Below are 24,231 nucleotides of genomic sequence, written 5' to 3' on the forward strand. Positions count from 1 at the left end.
CGGTGTGTTTTTTCTATTTCCGTGTTTTTGATGATTATGAATGTGTCATCGACATATCTGACCCAGAGTTTGGGTTGAATTTGTGGTAGGGCTGTTTGTTCTAACCTTTGCATAACTGCCTCTGTTATGAGTCCCGAGATTGGTGATCCCATGGGTGTTCCGTTGATTTGTTCGTATATCTGATTGTTGAATGTAAAGTGTGTAGTGAGGCACAAGTCCAGTAGTCCAAAAGGACTAGCCACACTACCATACATCAGGAGCGTTTCAGAACTGACAGCCAGACTACTGCGACCCTTAGGAATCATAACGGCACACAAACCAACAGCCACGCTCAGACAACAACTCCCTAGAACAAAGGACCCGATACCCAACATGAGCAAAACTAATGTAGTTTACAAAATACCATGCAAGGACTGCACAAAACACTATATAGGACAAACAGGAAGACAGCTAACAATCCGCATACATGAACATCAACTAGCCACGAAACAACACGACCAGCTATCCCTAGTAGCCACACATGCAGACAACAAGCAACATGAATTCAACTGGGAAAACACTACTATCATAGGGCAAGCCAGACAGAGAACAGCCAGGGAATTCCTAGAGGCATGGCATTCATCCACAAACTCCATCAACAAACACATCGACCTGGACCCAATATACCAACCACTACAGCGGACAGCTGAAACTGACACCCGGAAGCGGCAAGGACAGACCACTATAAATACCGGAAGAAACATCAAAGAAGCGCTTCGCAGGAGGCTCCAGAGCACTGATGATGTCTCCTAGCCAGGGGACGAAACGTTTGTAACAAAAACTTCCAGCTCGGCGAACAGAACCACAACAACGAGCACCCGAGCTACAAATCTTCGCACAAACCTTGAACTCATTTAGTATCTCCCCCATTTTCTGTGGCTCCTCACAAAGGCTACCTTGCTGATCTTTGAGGGGCCATATTCTCTCCCTAGTTACCCTTTTGTCCTTAATATATTCTTAAACACCCTTTGGATTCTCCTTAATTCTATTTGCCAAATCTATCTCATGTCCCCGTTTTGCCCTCCTGATTTCCCTCTTAAGTATACACCTACTTCCTTTATACTCTTCTAAGGATTTACTCGATCTATCCTGTATATACCTGTCCTATGCTTTCTTTTTCTTAACCAGACCCTCAATTTCTTTAGTCATCCAGCATTCCCTATACCTACCAGACTTTCCCTTCACCCTGACAGGAATATACTTTCTCTGGATTCTCGTTATCTCATTTCTGAAGGCTTCCCATTTTCCAGCCATCCTTTTACCTGCGAACATCTGTCCCCAATCAGCTTTTGAAAGTTCTTGCACAATACTGTCAAAATTGGCCTTTCTCCAATTTAAACTTCAACTTTTAGATCTAGTCTATTCTTTTCCATCATTATTTTAAATATAATAGAATTATGGTCACTGGCCCCAAGTGCTCCCCCACTGCATCAGCCCCATCAGAAACTTGGCTTGGCTGAGGAACAAGCTAAGCTATTCCTGATTGCTTGGCTCAGTAGTATGCTACAATGGTGCCATACCCCTCTGTATTAGCATTTTCATCGACATTAGGTTATTTAGACAACATTCTGTATTTGGGATTATTTTGGAATGCCAGCCATATTTATAATTAAATCATAAATCTAACCGTGTATTTCAGTACATCAAAAAAGTTGTGCTGTTACTGTCACATCTGGTAATTGGTTCCAGGGTTGAATAATGCAGCCGATGCTAAAATGAATGCTAAATGTTGGAAAATTGCATTCATAAATATTAAACATTGCACCAATGAAGATCTTTCACATTCTTTCTGTCTGCACAATTGTTTCTTGTGTCCTTTTGACATCACGCACTGCAGTTTTCTTTCATTAACTTATTATTTCTTATCTACCTGTTCAGCTATTATATCTCTGGAGCAGGTGGGACTTGAATCTGGATGTCTCTGTTCAGGAGTATGGACGTTACCACTGCACTTTTAAAATTATATTTCAAATTACTTTGCTGATGGAACTATTTGAGTGTTAAAAAGACTCTTGGATGTTCCATGATGTACTTTTGAAAAGCTACGTTAGTTCTCTTGGACTTCACCTGTGTCTGATTGGCTTTAAATCAAGAGAGTAAATTGATGTGGAAGCAGAAATGAGGGTGTAGTGAGGCTCATAGCTTGCCATGGCTGACTTTCATGGATGATAAATAGAGGAGGATGATGGCCATGGAACGTAGAGTCATACAGCATGGAAATAGACCCTTTGGTCCACCTCGACCATGTTGACCAGATATCCTAAATTAAGCTAGTCCCATTTGGCCCATTTCCCTCCTATTCATATACGCATTCAGATGCCTTTTAAAAGTAATTGTACCAGCCTCTACCATTTCCTATAGCAGCTCATTCCATATATGCACCACCCTCTGTGTGGAAGAAGTTGCCCCTTGGGTCTCTTTTAAATCTTTCCTCTCTCACCATAAACATATGCTCTCTAGATTTGGACACCTCTACCCTGGGGAAAAGACCTTGACTGTTCTATGCCCCCTCATGATTTTATGAACTTCCATAAGGTCACCCCTCAGGTTCCATGCTCCAGAGAAAACAGCCCAGCCTATTCAGCCTCTCCCTATAGCTCAAATCTTCCAACCCTGGCAAAATCCTTATAAATATTTTCTGAACCCTTCCAAGGTTTGCAACATCTTTGCTATAGCAGTGATACCAGAATTGAATGCAGTATTCCAAAAGTGGCCTGACTAATGTCCTGTCCAGCTGTAACATGACCGCCCAACTCCTGCACTCAATGCACTGACCAGTAAAGGCATGCAGGGACACTGTTGTGAAGAAGCAGTTGGATGCAGGCTGGGGAAATCATTTTGTATTTCTAGGTGCCTGCTCTGATTTACATTTTCAAGAATTTAGTTTCTTGGGGAAGGAGAGGAGAATTAAAAGTGCGAGAGGGGCAAGATGTAACTTTTTAATGAGTTGCAAATGTCTGTAGATATGGGAGTTACCACTCAGTGGCAAGATTTTGCAGTTACCATTTAAAACTTAAGTTGGAAAAACTTTTCTCAAATGTTGAATTCTTTCCCATCTTTTTCGCCATTGCACATGTTACATCAAGGAGGGGCATAGTCACTTGAACAAATCTGACAAAATATGTTGAATTAGTATGGCATCATGTAACCAGTTCAATACACAGGAACATGCATTTTTCTTGGTAGCTTGGGACCAGTATTTATTCTTCAATGTACAGCATTAAAATAAACATGTTATCTGGTTATTATTGCCATTTGTGGGGGCTGGCAGTGTACATATTGGCTGCTCTGTTTTCCTGCATTACAATAGTAGACATAGTTGAAAAGACATATTCTGTTGTCAAGAGTGGTTTGAGATCAAGGGATCATGTTTTGAGGTCATGAAAGGTTCTAAAGGAATGCAAGCTCCTTTTTTCTTTCTTTCCAGGTCTCATGCTGGCAAGTCTGTGCAGTATTAGAAAATATTGATGAAAATTCATTATAAGGAATGATGCAGCCATGATATTGTAATTTCCACAGAATAACTTGATCAGAATAGCTTGCCTAGTGTCATTATATTTGGCAAAATGTATGATTTTACACAGAAATAAATTTCAGAAATGACCATTTCATGCATTATTGCTTTGTTTTCTAAGAACTTAAACAGGAGCAGGAATAGACCAAACTGCCCCTCAAGCCAGCTCTAATATTTGATAAAATCATGACTAAACGTTTGTCTCAACACTTTTTGCTCCCACACCCCATTTCCCATAATATATTGCTAGATCAAAAATCCAGATAAAAAATGAGGTCTGCAGATGCTGGAGATCACAGCTGAAAATGTGTTGCTGGTTAAAGCACAGCAGGTTAGGCAGCATCTCAGGAATAGGGAATTCGACGTTTTGAGCATAAGCCCTTCATCACGAATGAGAGAGAGTAGCCAAGCAGGCTAAGATAAAAGGTAGGGAGGAGGGACACCACAAGGTATGAATTCAGATTTCTCCAGTTTCCTCATTTCCCCTCCCCCCACCTTGTCTCAGTCGGTTCCCTCAACTCAGCACCGCCCTCCTAACCTGCAATCTCCTTACTGACCTCCCCGCCCCCACCCCACTCCGGCCTATCACCCTCACCTTGACCTCCTTCCACCTATCCCACCTCCATCGCCCCTCCCCCAAGTCCCTCCTCCCTACCTTTTATCTTAGCCTGCTTGGCTACTCTCTCTCATTCCTGATGAAGGGCTTATGCTCGAAACGTCGAATTCCCTATTCCTGAGATGCTGCCTAACCTGCTGTGCTTTAACCAGCAACACATTTTCAGCAAAAATCCAGATAACCTAGCTTTGACCAGAGTCAACAATGTGGGTATCTACAGTCGACTAATGAGAATTCCAAAGATTCACAACCGTGTCAAGTGGTTTCCCCTCCTCTCCGTCTCAAATAATCAACTCCTTATCTCACAGTTCTGCCCTTGTGTTTAGATTTCCTGTCAGCAGATACAACGCCCCATCATCATGAAACAAAATAGTTGACTTTTGAGCTTCTGTGCATGTTCTTAAAATGCGGAACACTTTGAACAGTCTAAAGGACTTAACATCATGCAATTGCATCAATCAAAGAGCAAAGCTCATGGCAGTCCATCAGAATCAACAGATCCACATAGTAAACAGAATCCCTGTTCACAGATTAACTGTGGAACCTGGCGAAATGTCAGCACTTTCTGAAATTGAGAACTGGAACAAAACATTGTAGAACCAACTCTACTTGCAATAAAATATTCTGGAAAGAACTAAGAATACAGCTATTTTAAAATGCGGACATTGAGGGCTTTAGCAGAATCCAAGGTGAGAAATTTTTTTAAAAAATTTGGTTAAAAGCTTGTGGGTTTAGTTTGAAGAAGACATCACTGGGGTCAAAGTTAGTGTGGTCTTTTGTAGAAAAGAAGGTTGTTCAGAGCAGTTCAGGAAACAAGTTACCTCAGAGAAGGAGGTTAATTTTCGAATCTTCTAAGTCTGGAGTTTTGGTTAGATCTCTACTGATTATTTAAATAACTGAGACAGTCTAAGCTCTCAGTTGTGAGAGTATTCCAGGAAAACGACTTCAAGCTCACAGGGCAGGAACTAAAAAGAAACAGTTAAGGCAAACCCTATGTCAAATTAAGTGGGAAATAGTACAGACTACAGTTGCTGGAAGTCAGAGTTGATAAAATGTGGAGCTGGAAAGGCATAGAAGGTCAGGCAGTATCAGAGCAGCAGCACAGGCGACTTTTCAGGTTGGGGGTCCTGACACGACAGCCACTGTCCTGCTCATCCGATGCTACATGACATGCTGTGCCTTTCCAGTCAACATTTTATCACCTACATCAAGTCAAAAATGAAGTCAAACAGATTAGACAAGGAAGAAGCATTTCTATGGATTCTGATTGACTGATTGTAAGTTGACGGTGTTGGAGATTAAATGGGATTTTGTAATTTTATTTACAATGTTTTGAAATCTTTCAAGCTGATATGTTGGTTTTATCTGCTTTTTTATGCAATTAAAACAAAAACTTCTGATTTATTCTTAAAATGTGTGTTGTGTTTTAGAGTGAGACTTCATGTTAAATTAAAGATAAAGAAAATATGATCTATCAAACCAGATTTCATTCTAGAATCTGACTTCTCCAGTCATAATATCAGCTGGAATTATAACATGGTCTCTACTCATACTATTCCTTTACTTTGTTCTCTTATTTGTTGTTTTACTTTTCCTTCTGAGCCTTCTATGTTCAGGCTGCTTCTCCGTTGTATTATCCATCTGCCATCTGTTATATGTCGCCTTTTATTTTACCCATCATCTTAATCTCTATCTCTTTAGTCATTCAGGAAGCTTGTGGTGTTTATTATATCTGAACTGTACTCGAACAACCTTTTCATTGAAAGTGGCTCATTCAACTACAGTGATAGATACCAATCTCTGATTCCAACTTAACTGGAGTGGATCCATTTTCACCCTACCCCACCCAATAATTAATTATTTCTAGTTTAAATTTTTGGACAGCAGGTCAACAATATGATCAAGGGCATTTTTAAAAAAATCATTCACAGGAGTGAAATGAATGACCCACAAAAAACATAGTAATAAGCCCAATTTCACATTCTCCTATAACTCCTATTTAACTCTGTCACAATATGTCTATCTGAAAAGCTAGCTGAAAAATGACTATGTAACAATTGTCAATTATCATTAAAAAACCCATTTACTTCCCTAATGACCTTTTAGATTAGTCTAACCTTCATGTGACTTCAGAAGCACAGCAACATGGTTGACTCTTAACCAGCACTCCCTTTAATTTTCTTACCAGCTGTGCAGGTCTCTAAGGGTAAAAAATGAGGTCTGCAGATGCTGGAGATCACAGCTGCAAATGTGTTGCTGGTCAAAGCACAGCAGGCCAGGCAGCATCTCAGGAATAGTGAATTCTCTATTCCTGAGATGCTGCCTGGCCTGCTGTGCTTTGACCAGCAACACATTTGCAGCAGGTCTCTAAGGCCCAGATCTGGAAGTCAATGTCCAAGATTGGCGTGCCATCACTGATTGCCATGTGCAGAATATTGGAGCGGTTGCACTCATGCAGCACTACAGCTTAGCAGAAACGTTGCTGTTTATTGTCCCCTAAAATAGCCCTAGCAAACCACTTGATTCAAGGAACAATGAAGAACTGGCAATAAATGCTGGTCTAATCAGCGATGCCCATATCCCATAAACAAATTTAAAAATTACAACTTATCTACATAATTATTGTACATTTGTGTTGCCAATCCTAAGGACTGTATAAAATTCAATCCACAAATTGTATGTGTCTCATCCTATCATCCTTATGCAAAATGTTGTCTTTTTAATTCTGATACAATATCATCATTTTTATTTTACAGAAGATGGTCATTTGGATCACTGCTTTCATGCCAGCTACCATCAACTAATAGAAACAGCTTTTGACTATCTAATCTAAATCTACGGTAATCATGTTTGCCTCTATTAAATCTCATCTCAATCTCCTTTGGTTAAAAGGAGATCAATCTAACCTTGTAGCTAAGATCTCATCCCTGGACCAATTCTAGCTAAACTCCTCTGGAGCCTTCTCGAGAGTTTGCATCCTTCTGAAAATACAGTGACCAAAACTAGATGCTTTACTCCAGTTACAGTCTAACCAGAGCTTTATATATGTGCAACCATAACATACCTAAAATCTCTATTTATGAAGCACACCAGCTTATATTCTCTTGATACGGCCAACCAGTTTCAAAGATCTATCATTCTTGTCCACATCCTTGCACACTTTACAATTGTACCTTTTGGTCTATATTGGCTCTCCCTATCAATTCTGCTGAAATGCATCAGCGAACACTTTTGTGTGTTAAATTCCATCCGGCGTCTGTCTGCCCCATTCTGGTCTTCCATGTCCCATTATAGTTCAATGGTAGCATCCTCAATGTCTATTACACCATCAAAAAAACATATTGAATTTTATCATGTCACCTGCCTCAACCTGCCTGAGATCCATGTTTGTTTTTGCTAATCTCTTCTTTTTTATATACTTCAATTTCTTGTAATTTTTCTTATCAGTTTTTGGTCATCCTATGCTGATTTTTAAAACCCTTCCAATTCTCAGGCCTTGTACCTTTTGTAGCAGTATTCCTTTCCTCTAATACTACCCTTTTAAGGTATCCATATCACTCTGAAGGTTTCTTCCTTTCTCTTTTTAAGTTTAAATTCCATGATACCTTTTCTCTGGCTCTTTCAGTCTATTTACCCAATTAACCCAAATCTGCACCCCAATACCTATGTAATTAGCTTTGTTTTACTTAAGTTTAAGATTCTTTATTGTAAACTTGAATATGTTGCTTTCAGACTTAATGTGGAATTCAGTTTTCCCAGAGGAGCCCTTGCTAAGAAATTACAACTTCTCTTTCTCCTTTTGCATAATACTAGATCTAAAATAGCTGTATACTTAGTTCTTTCCAGAATATGTAATTGTAAGAAGCATAGTTGGTTCTACAATGTTTTGTTCCACTTCACAATTTCAGGAATTATTGGCATTTCGCCAGGTTCCACAGTTAATCTGTGAACAGGGATTCTGTTTACTATGTGGATCTGTTGATTCTGACGGACTGCCATGAGCTTTGCTCTTTGATTGATGCAATTGCACGATGTTAAGTCCTTTAGACTGTTCAAAGTGTTCCGCATTTTAAGAACATGCACAGAAGCTCAAAAGTCAACTATTTTGTTTCATGACGATTCTTAAATGTGGTTGGGTCTTGAGAAATTTTAATACTCCTTTTGGAAAAAGGAAGGCAGGCTTGCATTTAGATTGCAGTTCTCACAACGTCAGACCATCTCAAAACACTTTACAGCCAATTAAGAACTCCAGATGAGTAGTTGCTGATTAAACTTAGGAACACTAACTTGCACTTAGCAAATATTGCATGCAGCTCCAGTCTCAATATTCAAGGAAGACTATACGTTCCTTGGAGGTGTTATAGTGAAGGTTCAGCGAAGGTTCACTGTCGGTCCCAGGGAGGAGAGGTCTGTTATATGATGAGAGGTTGCGTATAATGAGCCTATACTCCCTAGAAGTTAGAAAAACAGCTGATTTCATTTAAACATACAGAATTTTGGAGAGGCCCGAAAGGGCAGACAATGAGGCGTTGTATGTAGGGCATAATGGTTTCTCCTGTCATAACACCCCACAAATATGCAGAAACTTTCATTAACACTCAGAAAGCCTGGTGTCACTTGGTTTCAGACATATAATTGTTCCAGAAAGATTGATCAATCATTTAAAACCTGGTTAATCTTTACAGCCCTTTTCAAAGGTCAACCCACACCCATTTGCCACTAGTTTGAAATCCAAACTCCTTTAAATAAAATTATTATATATATATATATACACACACATTTCATTACAGCTGACAGCTAACATTAATTGAAAAGTTTGCTTGAGTCTCAAAATAGATTTTATTTCTTCCTGAAAATAAATTTTAAGAATGGAGAAATGGGACATGACTGAGATACTAATTAATTCACAGCTGTCTTTTATAGCCATGAAATAAGAACGCAGTTCTGTTTTCCTTGCTCCAGGAAGAATGTTAGGAAACTTGAAAGGGTTCAGAAAAGATTTATAAGGAAGTTGCCAAGGTTGGAGGGTTTGAGCTAAAGGGAGAGGCTGAATAGACTGAGGCTGTTATCCTTAGAATAGCAGAGACTGATGGGTGACCTTTATAGAGGCTTATAAAATCATGGAGGGCGTTGATAGGATAAAGAGACAAGGTCTTTTACCTAGAACTAGAGGGGTGCAGAGGTTGGTGCGTGTGTGGAATGAGCTGCCAGGAGAAGTCGTGGAGGCTGGTACAATTACAACATTTAAAAGGTGTTTGGATGAGTATATGAATGGGAAGGAATTAGAGGGATATGGGCCAAGTGCTGGCAAATGGGACTAGATTAATTTATGAATTGGAAGTGTCAGTGTTAGGTTCTTTTTCTTGATGCAACTGCAATACGCCAACTTCCGTGAATAACCAAAATTTATTAAGCATGTGCAAGCTTTGGAGGATCACTTAACACTCTTCACAATGCCTGTGAAGCGTGTCAAGAGAAGCTGTCTGAACAAAGCAACAGTTTTCCTTTATACAAAATCTTTACATCACAGTCAGTAATGCCCACAAGACAACCCCAGCCACTCCCTCACAGTCGCATGCCAGTCAAGACACAATGCAGTGACATGATCATCTCCAGGAACAATGTAATGTAAATCATCCCTTAATGGCCAGACTTGTTGTGTGTCTCTTTTTTTTTAAACTGCAGGGAGGAGTCGGAATTTTAATTGCAATGTCCTATTAATTCTTCTGAATAGGGGATGATAATGTAAATTCTTTTACTCTGAAAAACTAGGAAATGGCCATGCAAGTGGCTTTGAATGGCAAGAGATGGGAATGTAAATTCCTTACATTCTGCCTGTAAAGACAGAAACATGCTATCCTACCCTCAGGACATCCAATTTCCTGCAGGTCAACAGAGCAAATTAACCCTTTAATATCTCACCAGTGTTGGACTGTGGTAGATAAAGTTAAAAATCATGTAACACTAGGTTATAGTCCAACAGGTTTATTTGGAAGCACTAGCTTTTGGATTGCCGCTATCACCTGATGAAGGAGCGGTGCTCCAAATGTTAGTGCTTCCAAAAAAAACCTGTTGGACTATAACCTGGTGTTGTGTGATTTTTAACTCAGATTAATTTAGGATATCTGGTCAGCATGGACAAGTTGGACCGAAGGGTCGGTTTCTATGCTGTAAATCTCTGATTTTGTCTGTAGCTTATGAAATTGGCTGAATGACAAGAAAACATATGGTGAATGGTGGTTTTTCAGTTTAGAGGAAGGTATGCATTGGGTTTCCCTGGGGATCACTGTTGAGAATTCAGCTTTTCTTGATTAATATTAAGATTTTGAAATGGTGAACAGGGCTCAGTTTCAAAATTGGAAAATGACACTGAAATTGGCAATATTGTGAACTGTATAAGCTTCCAAAGGAAGTGGAATAGGTGGACATGTGACAGATATTTTATTTCTGAGAAGTTTGATGTGATTGCTTTAATGGGAAAAAAGAACAGGATATAAAATGGAGTGTACAGTGTTAAAGAGGGTACAAGAGCAGAAGGACATGAGGTTTCTGCAAAAATTATTGAAGTGGCAGGTCAGGTTGCGATGGCTGTTAATGGAGCATATTAGATCTTGAACTGTATAAACAGATGCATAGAGTACAAAGATGAATTATAATAAATGCATATAAATTGTTTCAGTCTCGGTTGGGGGATTGTGTCCAGCACTGCACTTAAGGTTGTAGATGAAGACATTGGAATGTATTCAGAAACTATTCATAGCAATGGTTTAATAGATGAAAACTTTATTTACATAGATTGGAGAAGCTAGATTTGTTCCCTTTAGAAAAGAGATTTGGAGATGTCTTCAAAACCATGAAGAGTCATGTCATCACAGCTATCCCTCGTGGTCGAGTATGATGGTCTTCATTTTGTTGATCTATTTATGGGCTCTCAGGTGGCTTGTGAGTCCAATCTTGGCTTTGAATGTTCTTCCACATTCAGGACAAGTAGTGCCAGATGGCAGGTCGGGCTTTGGTTGTTGAACCTCGCTTTCCATTTTCTTCTCTTCTAGTTCTGCACAATCCGTTTGCTTCAAAAGTTGCTGTTCCTTCTTGGATGATGGTTTGCCAGAGTTTTCTGTCCTTGACATTGGTGTCCCAATTGTTGATGTCAATATTACATTTCTTCATGTTGGCTTTTAAAATGTCGTTGAATCTCTTCTGTTGTCCACCTCTTTTACGTTTGCTTTCTTTAAGCTGGGAGTAAAAGATTTGTTTGGACAGACGTTCGTCTTTCATCCAAACAACATGACTGCTCCATCTTGATGACGTAGTCTTCAATGCTTGTTGTTTTTGCTTCATTCAGCATGCTGACATTGGTTCTTCTATCTTCCCAGCTGATATTCAAGATGCTTCTAAGGCAGTATTGATGGAACTTTTCAAGGGCCTTCAGACTTTGTCGGTATGTTGTCCAAGTTTCTGATGCATAAAGGAGAATTAGGATCTCCACTGCTTTGTACAGTAACATTTTGGTGTCCGTCTGGGTGTCACGATCATGAAAGATTTTTGTTTGGAGACATCCAAACGTATTTAAGACAATGTTGGATCTTGTCATTAAGGTTGACATTGGAGGAGAGGTGACTTCCAAGATACAGAAAGTGATTCACGTTTTCCAGGGTTGTTTTGCCAAGTTGAATTGATGATTCTATCTGATTTGTCTCAGTTGGTGACGGTTGATAGCTAATCTGAGTCTTCTTAGAATTGATGGTAAGTCCAAGTTTCGTGTATGACAGGTTGAAGGCAGTCAGAATCTGTTGTAGGTGCTTTTCTGAGAGAGTTGCAACATTGTTGTCACTTGCATATTGGAACCTAATGAGGGAACTCATAGATGTCTTGTTTTTGGACTTCAAGCTGGGCAAGATTGAAAAGTCTGCCATCTGTTCTGTAGACAATTTTGATTCCTGGGGGTAGGTCGTCCTTGATGATATGGATGATTTATCGCAGTAAAGATGGTGAACAAAACTGGGGCAATCACGCATCCCGATTTTACTCCTGATCTGACTTGAAAAGGCTCACTGTTACTATTGTTGACCATCTCGATGGCATGCTTGCCACAGTTGAGAAGTCTCCGGTTTTGAATGTACTTTTCAGGGCATTGATAGGTGGATAGGACATCCCATAGAATTTCCCTTGATGCTGAGTCAAAGGCTTTGGTGAGGCTGATTGAAGAGTACCTACAAAGGTTGAAGAGTATGGTCAGAGTAGATACGGAGCAACTGCTCCTATTGGTGAGAGAATTGAGAACCAGCGAACACCTTCAGGTGATTAATAAAAGAAACAATAGCGGCATCAAGTAAAACATTAATGTAGAGCAGTTGGTGAGCATCTAGAATGCAATGTCAGGAGTTTTGCTGGAGGCTGATTCAATTAAGGCCTTCAAAGAGAATTAGATAACTTTTCTGAATAGGAAACAGTTACAGAATTAAAGGAAGAGTTAGAGATATAGGTGAATTGCTGTTGCAGGGAGCTGGCAGAGATGCAGTGCCACATGTCTTTCTCCTTTGCTGTGATGATCATTCTGTGATTCTGTGGTACAGACCATGAGGTGTACACATAAATGCAATGCTTTTGGGAAAGGACTTCCAGGTTTCTGATACAACAGCAATGAAAGCACAGAGATAGTAATCCCAAATTGGGATGGTATTCGGCTAATAGCCAAACTTGTAGATGCTAATCTTCTACTGTTTAATGTGTATCTGCTGTCCTTCTAGATCAGAGGGTAGTTTGTTTGGAAAGTGCAGTCAAGGTGGTATCGTAAATAGCTGTGCTGCATCTCAAAGATGGCATGTGTTAATTTCACGATGTGTTGTTGGAGAGAATGTTTCAGGTGGCATATGCTGTGCTGATCTAGCAGGCCATTTGGATTTGGCTGGTAGTGAGCTTCCTAAGTGTAGTTAGAGCTGCACTAAAGAAGATAAGAAAGAAGATAACAAGGAATCTGGGGGATGGGGAGGGTGGAGGAGAATTGGCGTAGAAATTGAGGAGGATGATTAGGTTTGTTAATGTTGTCATCTTTGATGTTGGGCCTGCCACTAGTCATGGTCCCAACAGTAGACATCCAAATCATGACCAACACCATCTCTTCCAAACTGTTCAGAACATGTGGACTCGCCTGCCCCTCAAGTTAGCTTCTGCTCTTTTTTCATTTATGTACCACCTTATCCTCAAAAAGAGAAACATAGACTGAAGGACACTCACTAATCTATTTAGCTGATGTGGAAGACCTGTTCAAATAAAAGCTATATGATGAAGATGTGAGGCTAAATGTAGAAGAATTAAGTGAAACATGAATGTTTGCTGTGTATTCTGATTGATTCAGACTTGATAGGTGATTGGGGTCTGGTGATTTCAGTGGTATCTGAGGTTAATGGTGACATTGGTAAGCATTGACAGAGTATTTGCTAGAATTCACCACTTGTGTGATCACTTCTTACAGCACTGCATCTTTGGAGCTTGCCTTCTGGCATTGATTTACATGGCTATCTGCTTTTGTTGTCATCTGACTGTGGTTTTAAAAGACCTTATGATCACCTGCAGATGCGAGACATCCTCATTTTCACTCCCTCCACCAATGCCTTACCTCAAAGAGGCACATTCTAACCAGTGCAGACTAGCTTTCAATGATGGTAGGCATTCAGATGCAGCTAGCCAATGAACAATGCAGTTGATGCTGCCTGGATACCATGAAAATGAGAAGGTGGCATTAAACTGATGAGCATTGTTGATAGTAGGTGTCAGTTATTTGTGCATCGCATTCCCTGTGGCCATTTTTAACGGCCATTTATTTTACCTCCCATAATGTTAGAAATGTGCAGTATGTTGATCACCCTTCGATTGATAGAATATGATTTTATAAGCTTCTATCAAACCTTGCCTTCCTTTAACTGTAGATTAGTGTGCTGCAAATGTGTTGCTGGTCAAAGCACAGCAGGTTAGGCAGCATCTCAGGAATAGAGAATTCGACGTTTCGAGCATAAGCCCTTCATCATGAAGGGCTTATGCTCGAAACGTCGAATTCTCTATTCCTGAGATGCTGCCTAACCTGCTGTGCTTTGACCAGCAACACATTTGCAGCTGTGATCTCCAGCATCTGCAGACCTCATTTTTTTACTTGTAGATTAGTGTGCCCCATGTTTCAACATTTTTTACTTTTGTACTGTCTTCTGTGATTCTGATACTTGTAATACAGCGCATGAACTTTTTGTTTATGCTCTGCGTCCCATGGACATCATGGATATTACAACAAGTGAGAGTTTATTCAATGACAATGCTTATGAGAAAACACGTATTAATTTTATTTATGTGACAGAATAAAGACTATTTCCTTCTAAGGTTAAAAAATTCCTTTTATTGTCATAAGCATAATGTTTAATTTAAGAAAACAGTTTACACAGAGGAAGATATATTCCATTGTGTATATATATCCCAAATAACCATTGCTGTGTATTGTGAATACCATTGTATAAACTTAGTTATAGACTCATAGTAATAGAGATGAACAGCACAGAAACAGACCCTTCGGTCCAACCCGTCCATGCCGACCAGATATCCCAACCCAATCTAGTCCCATCTGCCAGCACCTGGCCCATATCCCTCCAACCCTTCCTATTCATAGACCCATCTGGATGCCTTTTAAATGTTGCAATTGTACTAGCCTCCACCACTTCTTCTGGCAGCTCATTCCATACATGTACCACCCTCTGCGTGAAAAAGTTGCCTCTTAGGTCTCTTTTATATCTTTCCCCTCTCAATCTAAACCTATGCCTTTTTTAGTTATGGACTCTTCCCCACCCCAGGGAAAAGACTTTGTCTATTTATTCTATCCATGCCCTTCATGGTTTTATAAACCTCTAAGGTTTATAGAGCCTCAGCCTCTGACGCTCCAGGGAAACCAGCCCTAGCTTATTCAACTTCCCCCTATAGCTCAAATCCTCCAACCCTGGCAACATCCTTGTAAATCTTTTCTGAACCCTTTCAAGTTTCACCAATATCTTTCCGATAGGAAGGAGACCAGAATTGCATGCAGTATTCCAACAGTGGCCTAACCACAGTCCTGTACAGCCACAACATGGCCTCCCAACTCCTTTCCTTTGTTGGTCTGAGTATTGAGTATAGCATACCAAATGCCATTTTCACTATCCTATCTACCTGTGACTCCACTTTCAAGGAGCTATGAACCTGCACTCCCAAGGTCTCTTTGTTCAGCAACACTCCTGAGGACCTTGCCATTAAGTGTATAAGTCCTGCTAAGATTTGCTTTCCCAAAATGCAGCACCTCACATTTACCTAAATTAAACTCCATCTGCCACTTCTCAGCCCATTGGCCCATCTGATCAAGATCCCATTGTAATACGTTGTAATTCACAGTCCACTACACCTCTACTTTTGGTGTCATCAGCAAACTTACTAACTGTACCTCTTATGCTCGAATTCAAATCATTTATGTAAATGATGAAAAGTAGTGGACCCAGCACTGATCCTGGTGGCACTCCACTTGTCACAGACCTCCAATCTGAAAAATAACCCTCCACCACCACCCTTTGTCTTCTACCTTTGAGCCAGTTCTGTATCCAAATGAGTAGTTCTCCCTGTATTCCATGAGATCTGACCTTGCTAATCAGTCTCCCATGGGGAACCTTGTCGACCACCTTACTGAAGTCCATATTGATCACATCTACCACTCTGCCCTCATCAATCCTCTTTGTTACTTCTTCAAAGAACTCAATCAAGTTTGTGAGACTTGATTTCCCATGCATAAAGGCATGTTGACTATCCCTAATCAGTCCTTGCCTTTACAAATACATGTACATCCTGTCCCTCGGGATTCCCTCCAACAACTTGCCCGTCACCGACGTCAGGTTCACTGGTCTATAGTTCCCTGGCTTGTCCTTATCACCTTTCTTAAACAATAGCACCACGATAGCCAACCTCCAGTCTTCCGGCAGCTCACCCGTGACTATCGATGATACAAACAGCTCAGCAAGAGGCCCAGCAATCATTTCTCTCACTTCCCACAGAGTTCTAGGGTACACCTAATCAAGTCCTACTTTTATCCACTTTTGTACGTTTCAAGACATCCAGCACTTCTTCCTCTGTAATGTGGACATTTTTCAAGATGTCATCATCTATTTCCCTACATTCTATATCTTCCATGTCCTTTTCCACAGTAAATACTGATGCAAAATACTCGTTTCGTATCTGCCCCATCTCCTGTGGCTCCACACAAAAGCCGCCTTGTTGACCTTTTGAGGGGTTTAGATCAGAGTGGTGCTGGAAAAGCACAGCAGGTCAGGTAGGATGATGAGCAGGAAAATCAATGTTTCGGGCAAAAGCCCTTCATCAGGAACAGAGGCTCTATTCCTTGTGAAGGGCTTTTGACCAAAACGCCGATTTTCCTGCTCATCGGATACTGCCTGACCTGCTGTGCTTTTCCAGCACCACTCTGATCTAAACTGTGGTTTCCAGCATCTGCCGTCCTCACTTTTGCCTCGCTGATCTTTGAGGGGCTTTATTCTCTCCCTCTTTCCCCTTTTGTCCTTTAATGTATTTGTAAAATGCATTACTATGGAAAAGAAACCTTGGTGTGTTAACCAAGAGTGAGGTGTGTGAAGAATGTGAAGAAAGATAGTAGGAATATGGTTGCTGATAGTGTATTTAAAAAGAAAATAATGTGGAATATGTTGCTATAATGCCATCCAGCAGATGGCAGGAATACTTTCCATATTCTATTTAGTATTAAATTAACATTGGTATGAGTTAACTAAAGGGTTGTTTTCACACTTGATGGTTTAATAGGTATTCTTAGAAATCCTTAATTGTCTACGCAGTTACATCTGCAGTAAATCTGTTGATGCAATTGCCCATTCTGAATGAAGCATTGCGTGAAATTTTAAATAAAATGAATTGTTCACCTGTATACCCAGGATTTCTCAGGCTTTGCAAGATTTATTAACAGAACACATCAAATTTAGGTAATTTAGTATTTCCTGATTATTGCTTTTGGGCTGAATAACACCAACTGTATTTTAACAACACATCTCCTCATGGTTGATTTCCAACTTTACCTCATAATGTATGATATCATCTGAATCACTTGAATTAATGCTGTAGGCTTTCAGTTTTGATGTTATACAGGGTAGATGTTCTACTTCTGGAATATTTTTAATGAAATAATTCCTGATGTCATGATTCAAACAAGGCTACAACTCTGAAATAATGTTAACCAGTGTCACAACTTCACTACTGTGATAAGTACAAGATATTGTTAGCAATTTGTATTTTCTTAATTCTTGGGATGTGACCTACTGTCATGGCCTACATTTATTGCTCATTCATAAGTACCCTCAATGAAGTGGTAATGAGTTGAGTTCTTCATATCTAAGCGCTTTACTGGACAATTCCAGAGGACAATTAATTTTGTTTTATTTATTCATACAATGTGGCTTTGCTGGCTGTGCCAACATTATTTTCCTCATTCCTCATGGTCTTGGAGAAGATGATGGCCTGCTGCCTCCTTGAATTATCGCAGTCCATTTGGTTTACATATCACCCCAATTCTCTCAGGCAGGGAGTCCAGGATTTTGAATGAATGGCAAATATAATTCCAATTCAGGAAGGTGACTCACTTGATAGGAACTTGGTGATGTATTTTCTGCCTTTGTTTTTCTAGATGGTAGTGATTGTGAATTTGGAAGGTGCTGCATACAGACCAGACTGGGTCTGGGTATTCCAGATGAAGAGCGGCCACTATAGATAGGGCTTTCATTCATTCATTCATTATTTGCATTCATTGCAAAGCATTGTTTGAAGGATTTATCAAAATCATCTGGTTATGTCATTAAAACACATTCCATGTTTTACAGCCTGAGAGAAGCAATGGGAAAATATTATTATGATCTCAGCTGATGATATTGCTGAACAAGTCAGATCCCAGATTGAAGTCTGCCTTAATAGATCAAAGTTGTCTTTCTTTTCTTTAATGTGGTGGTCTTTCACTGAAACATTTGCATGCAATGCTCCATGCACATTTGGCTTAATTATAATACACAAGAGAAACAAAACTAAGATAGAACAAACTGTTTTTATTTGTAAAGGTTTTGTAGCACATGACAGAACAAAATTCCATCTATTTCAAACTATCACTTCACAGTACTCAACTGTAAGAGAATTCCCTTCTCTTATCACATCTACAAGTTTCTTTTGATTCCCGGTTTTGAGAACTTGACAGCCTTTTCATTGATTATTCACACAACTGATCTAAAAATTTCTAAACTTCAAAAAACCCTTCAAGGTTTTTAACCAAGCCCTTCAGGTCTGAGCTTTTCAAACTGAAACCCTCAACAGCGAGGTGAACAATTTCATAAATGTTCTGAAATAACTTTTTTTTTTCCCCTAGGACAACCTGTTCTTACATTTGATGCCAGGCAGTTTTCTAATGTTTGGGGCTTTCCTAAACAAAATTCAATTAAACAAAAAAAATGTAATGCCTCTCTCCAATTTGTAAAGCAACCACAATACAGACAAATTCATGCTATCATTCCAGGTGAGCCCACTCACTTATTGCCTGACACATACCTTGTTGCATCAAATCCTTGCATGCTGGTCACCAGGTCCTGGTGACAAGTCTGCTTTCTGTCCTGTTAGTTGTAAGACAAAAACTTTGTCCATCATGTTAGAAATTGCTACAGGAAGTTCTCTGAATGCGAGCATTCTGGCATTTTGGAACCGCATTTTGAGAATGCTTACCTCTGTTCACAATAGCATGATTCCAAGATGATCATTTCACGCGCTTTGTTCTGCGCATGCACCAATGTCAGTGCCGGTCTTCATACTGTTCTGCGCATGTGCTGATGTCAGCTGCAGACAGAGGTACTGAGAGAGGTACTGTACAGAGAGCAGCTTTCTCTCTATTTCTGAGAGAGATGCATTGAGCAGCTTCCAGTGAAAGGTAAACCACTCATAGATTATCCCATTTTTGAAATATTGGAGGGGCATAGTGACAAGGATGTTAACAAGAAGTGTCCTGGTGATTAAAATTGCAGGTGGTGAATGCAAAAGAAAGGTTATAACACTGGAAGAACAACTAGATATTATCAAGAGTTTTGAGCATTAGGAATGAATATGTGATATAGCTCACTTAACAGGAAATGAGGGTCTCTACCTTACACACCATGATGACCACCTTTCTTTGACCACCTGGGTTAACAAAAGATAGTTCATTGTTCCCATTGGGTCCTTCTTTCCAACCAGAACTAATGTTTACTTAAATGGCAGCCTACTGCTCATATACTGACTGTCCCTTTAGTCTATTTCCCGCCCACAGTTACATACTTCTGTAACTGGACTTATTTAATTTTAGGACAATGCTTTGAAACCTGAATTGCTATCTCTCAAACTGAATTTGAAACGCTATCATGCTGTGATTGCTACCTCTGAGAGCCATGGTCTCCTACATGTTGATCGCAGAGTCCCTGAGAGTCGATCTCAACAGCATCTGCATTCTGGCACTATGTGTATCTCGAACAGTTGATCTCACCACACATTCCTGTGTTTTATTGCTGCACACATCATGGTGCTGTATGACTTCTACTGTCTGAAGCCAAGACTGGAGAAAAGTGCATGCTGTTAACAGGCTTTGCCAGCTTGTTGCATTGTGTTTCAGTTTGGTCAAGATGGGCTGTCATTGCAGAGTAAAGTAATTTTTAAGGTGGCAATGCAAGCAAACTAATAAGGAATATTCCAGGAACTGATGTGTGAAGCCAGTATATTAAAGTATTAGAAACATGGTATGCTATTCAGACCATCATGTCAATGTAGACTTTCCGTAAGAACAGCTCAGATATTCGAGCTCCTCTGCCTGCTCTCTATAGACCTGCAGTTTTTCTTCATTTGCTTATCGGGAGGTGATGCTCTGGTGGTATTATCACTGGGCTGTTAATCCAGATACCTAAATAATGTTCTGGGGACCTGGGATTGAATCCCGGTGTGCAGATGGTGGAATTTGAATTCAACGAAAATCTGGAATTAAGAGTCTGAATCCATTGACGATTGTCAGAAAAACCCATCTGTTTCACTAACGTCATTCTTGCATGGTCTGGCCTACATGTGAATCCAGACCCAAAGCAATGTGAATGACTCTTAACTGCCAATTGAGCAAGTATGGTTGGGTAATAAATACTGGCTGAGCCAGTACTCCCACATCCCATGAATAAATTTTTAAAAATCTGATAGGTCTATGTACGACAAAGAAATAAAAAAGGATGACATGCACTGCATCCATTATACCAAGCTATGAGATATCATTTGCACCTCATTACAGTTTACTTTATCTAAAATAGCCTGTTCCTAGGTACAGGGTGTGCACCATCTTGATCTAAGGAACAATCATTGAGACAGTCTACAAATGTATCTGACATTCATTTCTAGTTACAAATGCTGCACATATTCAAATAAAGGTGCTTAATTTTTGACTCCTTACCTTTATAACTTATTCTGGTTCTAATCTCTGCTGTAAGACAGTGCCTTCTTCAAGATACACTTTGATTATTGTTCATTTCTTCACTATCCTGCACCTCTATTCTGTAATAAATTTTTGACTTTTTACATTCACTTTAATTGAACTAGCCCGCCCCGCCCCGCCCCAAAAGCCAAGCTCCAACTAATTCATTTATAGCCCCATCTACAACCTTATGTATTTGATCCACTAGACACTAGCCCCAACAGGGTTCGGATGAAGTCTGTCTTAACCAAAAGCTCTCTCTTTCCCAGTTATAGTGCCAGTGCCCATAAATTGGAACCCATTTCTTGTAGACTAATCTTTAGCCAGATATTTATCTCTCCTTTATTTATCGTTTGCTAATTTCCATATGGTTTAGGTAGTAATCCTAAGATTATTACTTTTGTGGTTTAGCTTTTTAATTTGGCCCAGGTGCCTCGTAATCTTCAAGTGTGAGGAGTTCTCCCTGTATTGTTGTTCATATCTATGTGAACCATGACTGGTGGATCATTCCTCTCCCCTTGTAAGTTCCTCTCCACCCCAAAAGTGATATCTTGAACTTTGGCACCAAGTAGCCAACACAGGACTCTAACTTTGCTGTGGAGCATCTGTTCCATGAACTGTACTATCCCTTATGACCATTTAATTTCTCTTTTCTTCCTCAACTTGAATGACCCTCTAGTCAAACTCTGACTGTCCCTGCAGTCTGTGCCTTTGTTGACACTGCGGGTGAGTATAGCATAACTGTTGAACAAAGGAACTGGCTGAGGCCCTGCCAAAGCTAATTGGTGATTGGATCCCAATAACTGCCTCATTGGCAGTCACACCATCTGTGCTTGACTGTAGATAAAATTTGATTTAATGAATCTAAGGGATCTGACTGCCACTTGAAACAATGTTTGGGCATTTCACCCTTCCCTGATGCATAACAGTGGCATGGTTTGGGCTCCAGTTCATCAATTGTGAGCCAAAGTTTCTTTAAGCAGTCAATGCTTGCTGTAGATATGGTCACCATGAACTGCACTGGGATCCACCAGTTCCCATTTATTATAGTTGCTGTACATAACTAAATGGGTGATCTCTATTCCATTTAATTAATCTGGATGTTACATATTCTTAAATGCAAATTTCCTAACCGTCCTCCAGCTGTAATAATGTTACCTGAATCAAACTACTTGGCCAATTAAAACAGACATGGAAGAAATATCTAAAAGTTAACTACTTGTTTTTTTGTGATGCCACACTTCAGCTCTGACAGGTTGGAATGTGTTTGGGGGTGTTCTAACTTATTAATTTTTATATCAACCTTTGCTACCATGCTTGTGCAGGTCTGCTCTTGCAGTCGGTTCACAGTGGTGCCATTTGCTGCACACTCCTTCCAGTCCCTATACTGTAATATAATGCAATATAAGATGCTATTGCCCACAAAGGGCCATGCACTTCTCTCTCCTTTTATAGAGACAATTGGTTTCACACAGCTTGGGTTTGACTACTCCACAAGCATAGAATAAAGGGAGGAGGCAGGCCTCCATGAATCACCATGGCGAACACATGCTGTCGTCTTTATTCTGTGCCACACTTTATAGAAGGTCAATTAGCTCAGTCGTCTTGATGAATAATGTCAGGTACTCTGCTTTCAGTGATATTACCCCTATGGCACTTTCTCTCAAATTTATCTTCCTCTGAGTATAAATCTTTTTAATTTAAACCATTATTGTTTAGAACAGCTTAATAAATAAAGTAATGTTTAATTTTGTAAACTCTATGATGTAGCAGAAATTTTTGAGAAATGCACACAAACATTGTGCAGCCTACTCTCTAACATGAAAGTGTCCACTTTAGCATGATACTATACGTGATGTTGACTGGCTGCATGTCTGCCTGTGCTTCTTTAATGTGGAGGTGCATCGGGTTACATCAGTTGCTCGAACATATCCTGAAAAACTTTGGTGATGGAAAATGAGTGGTACTAGGGTAGCAGAGAAGCAGAAGGCTTCCAGCTTCGTTGATGCAGTACTGTAGGTCTTAGTGATGGAGTTTATAAACAGGAGCGAGATGATGGGTCTGCAGGGACCATGAGACCATTGAGGCACACCCTGCAAAGGAAGTAGGAGCTGGTGGCTAAAGCAACCTGAAGACCGGGAAAATGTTCAGTAGCTTTGCAAATCTAATTGAGGTCAGTGAGTACATTTTTCAAATCAACCCTACAACAGGAGCAGTCTCTCATACTACCCACTGTACCACAGCCCTATCACTCACCCATTAGCAAACAGGACTTTTGTCTGACACTCGAATGGTGCACTTCACTTTTACTCGATGCTTGTCACCCTTATATCAACTTTTTGCAGCATCAACATAGCTTCAATTGTAGCAGGCAGGCCAGAGTATTGCAATATGAAACCTACAGATTGTTGCTGATGTTCTTATGTCTCTGTTTCAGGGTAAGGTCACAGATAACCATGGAGTAAATGGAGAGGTGCTGTAGGTTAGGAATGCCTGAATCCCCTGAGCTGTTCAGGGGACATTGCAATCCTCACCTGGATCTGGCCTACATGTGACTCCAAATCCACAGCAGTGAAGTTAATTGTTATTTGCTCTCTGAAATAGCCTTGCAAGCCTCTCTAATCTAGAGCAATTAGAAATGAGCAGTAAGTGCTGCCTGAGCCAACATCCCGTGAGTAAATAAAAAAGAAAATGGGGAGTGACAGTGGATCCACCGAATGCAAAACTGTTGTCATCCCTTTATGAAGATATTAATTGGTGGCATGCCACATTCAATCTGTTAGTGCCCTTGCTGTTGTCAGCTCATTAGCCAACCTAGCTTGCAGTCACCAGTGCCAAGATGGTGCAGTCTGAACTTATACCATCCGGAGATAGAGCTGTTTGAAGTCTTTTGCATGGCCATTTGTTTTGTTTTTTCTGATATACAAAAGTCACTGGGATAGGTGTGTTTAGCAAGGCATACATAAGCAGAAGGCAGACTGTCAGGGCATGAACAAAGGTGATTAGTTGACTTTGTATGCTTATTTATGTATCTTACTTTTTAAAATCCAGTTAACTTTTTAAAATTTTTTGCATTGTACCAAGTGTACACTGTTATGCTTACTGATGGAGGACTGTACGGTGATAAATAGGAAATAGGAGTTGTGTTTCTGACTTCAGAGTTGATGAGCTCTTCAGAGAGCCCAAGCACAAAATGTCTGTCTGTGTTGCCTGCACCCTTCCTGTTCTTCCTCTCGATCCTTGCTGCAATACGCTCTGTGCCCCTTACCTGCCCTCTAGGGTATAATTCAAAGAATGTATAACACGCAACAGATCACCTTGGCTTGTATGTTTTCTCTGGCGTGTGCTGCAGGTCTTCTCTAGAGTGGTTGAAACTTTGGAAATGGTATTTCTTTATGCCTGTGGTTTACTATATGACATTTTCTGGGGCATGATAGTTGTCATTGTATACATGTCACACGTGAGTGTGTAGTTACACGCTGCACCATTAGCCAGGTGTCAGCAATAAGATTTGTTGCACCTTCC

The 24,231-nt window shown here is 40.1% G+C and overlaps 1 protein-coding gene across 3 annotated transcripts in view; it reads left to right on the plus strand.

Annotated features, from left to right (window-relative positions):
- LOC132820228 (transmembrane gamma-carboxyglutamic acid protein 3) overlaps window positions 1–24,231 on the plus strand; it is a 62,266-nt gene that overhangs the window by 22,260 nt on the left and 15,775 nt on the right. Inside the window, exon 1 of one of the 3 annotated variants that reach the window (XM_060832220.1) lies at window positions 6,924–7,009. The exons of the other annotated variants lie outside the window; for them this stretch is intronic. The gene's annotated coding sequence lies outside the window, so the exon portion shown is untranslated. Of the gene's footprint in view, window positions 1–6,923; window positions 7,010–24,231 lie in introns of those variants that run through there. 3 annotated transcript variants of the gene reach the window in all.

The sequence above is a fragment of the Hemiscyllium ocellatum genome, chromosome 11 (assembly GCF_020745735.1).
Source record: "Hemiscyllium ocellatum isolate sHemOce1 chromosome 11, sHemOce1.pat.X.cur, whole genome shotgun sequence".
Classification (NCBI taxonomy): Eukaryota; Metazoa; Chordata; class Chondrichthyes; order Orectolobiformes; family Hemiscylliidae; genus Hemiscyllium; species Hemiscyllium ocellatum.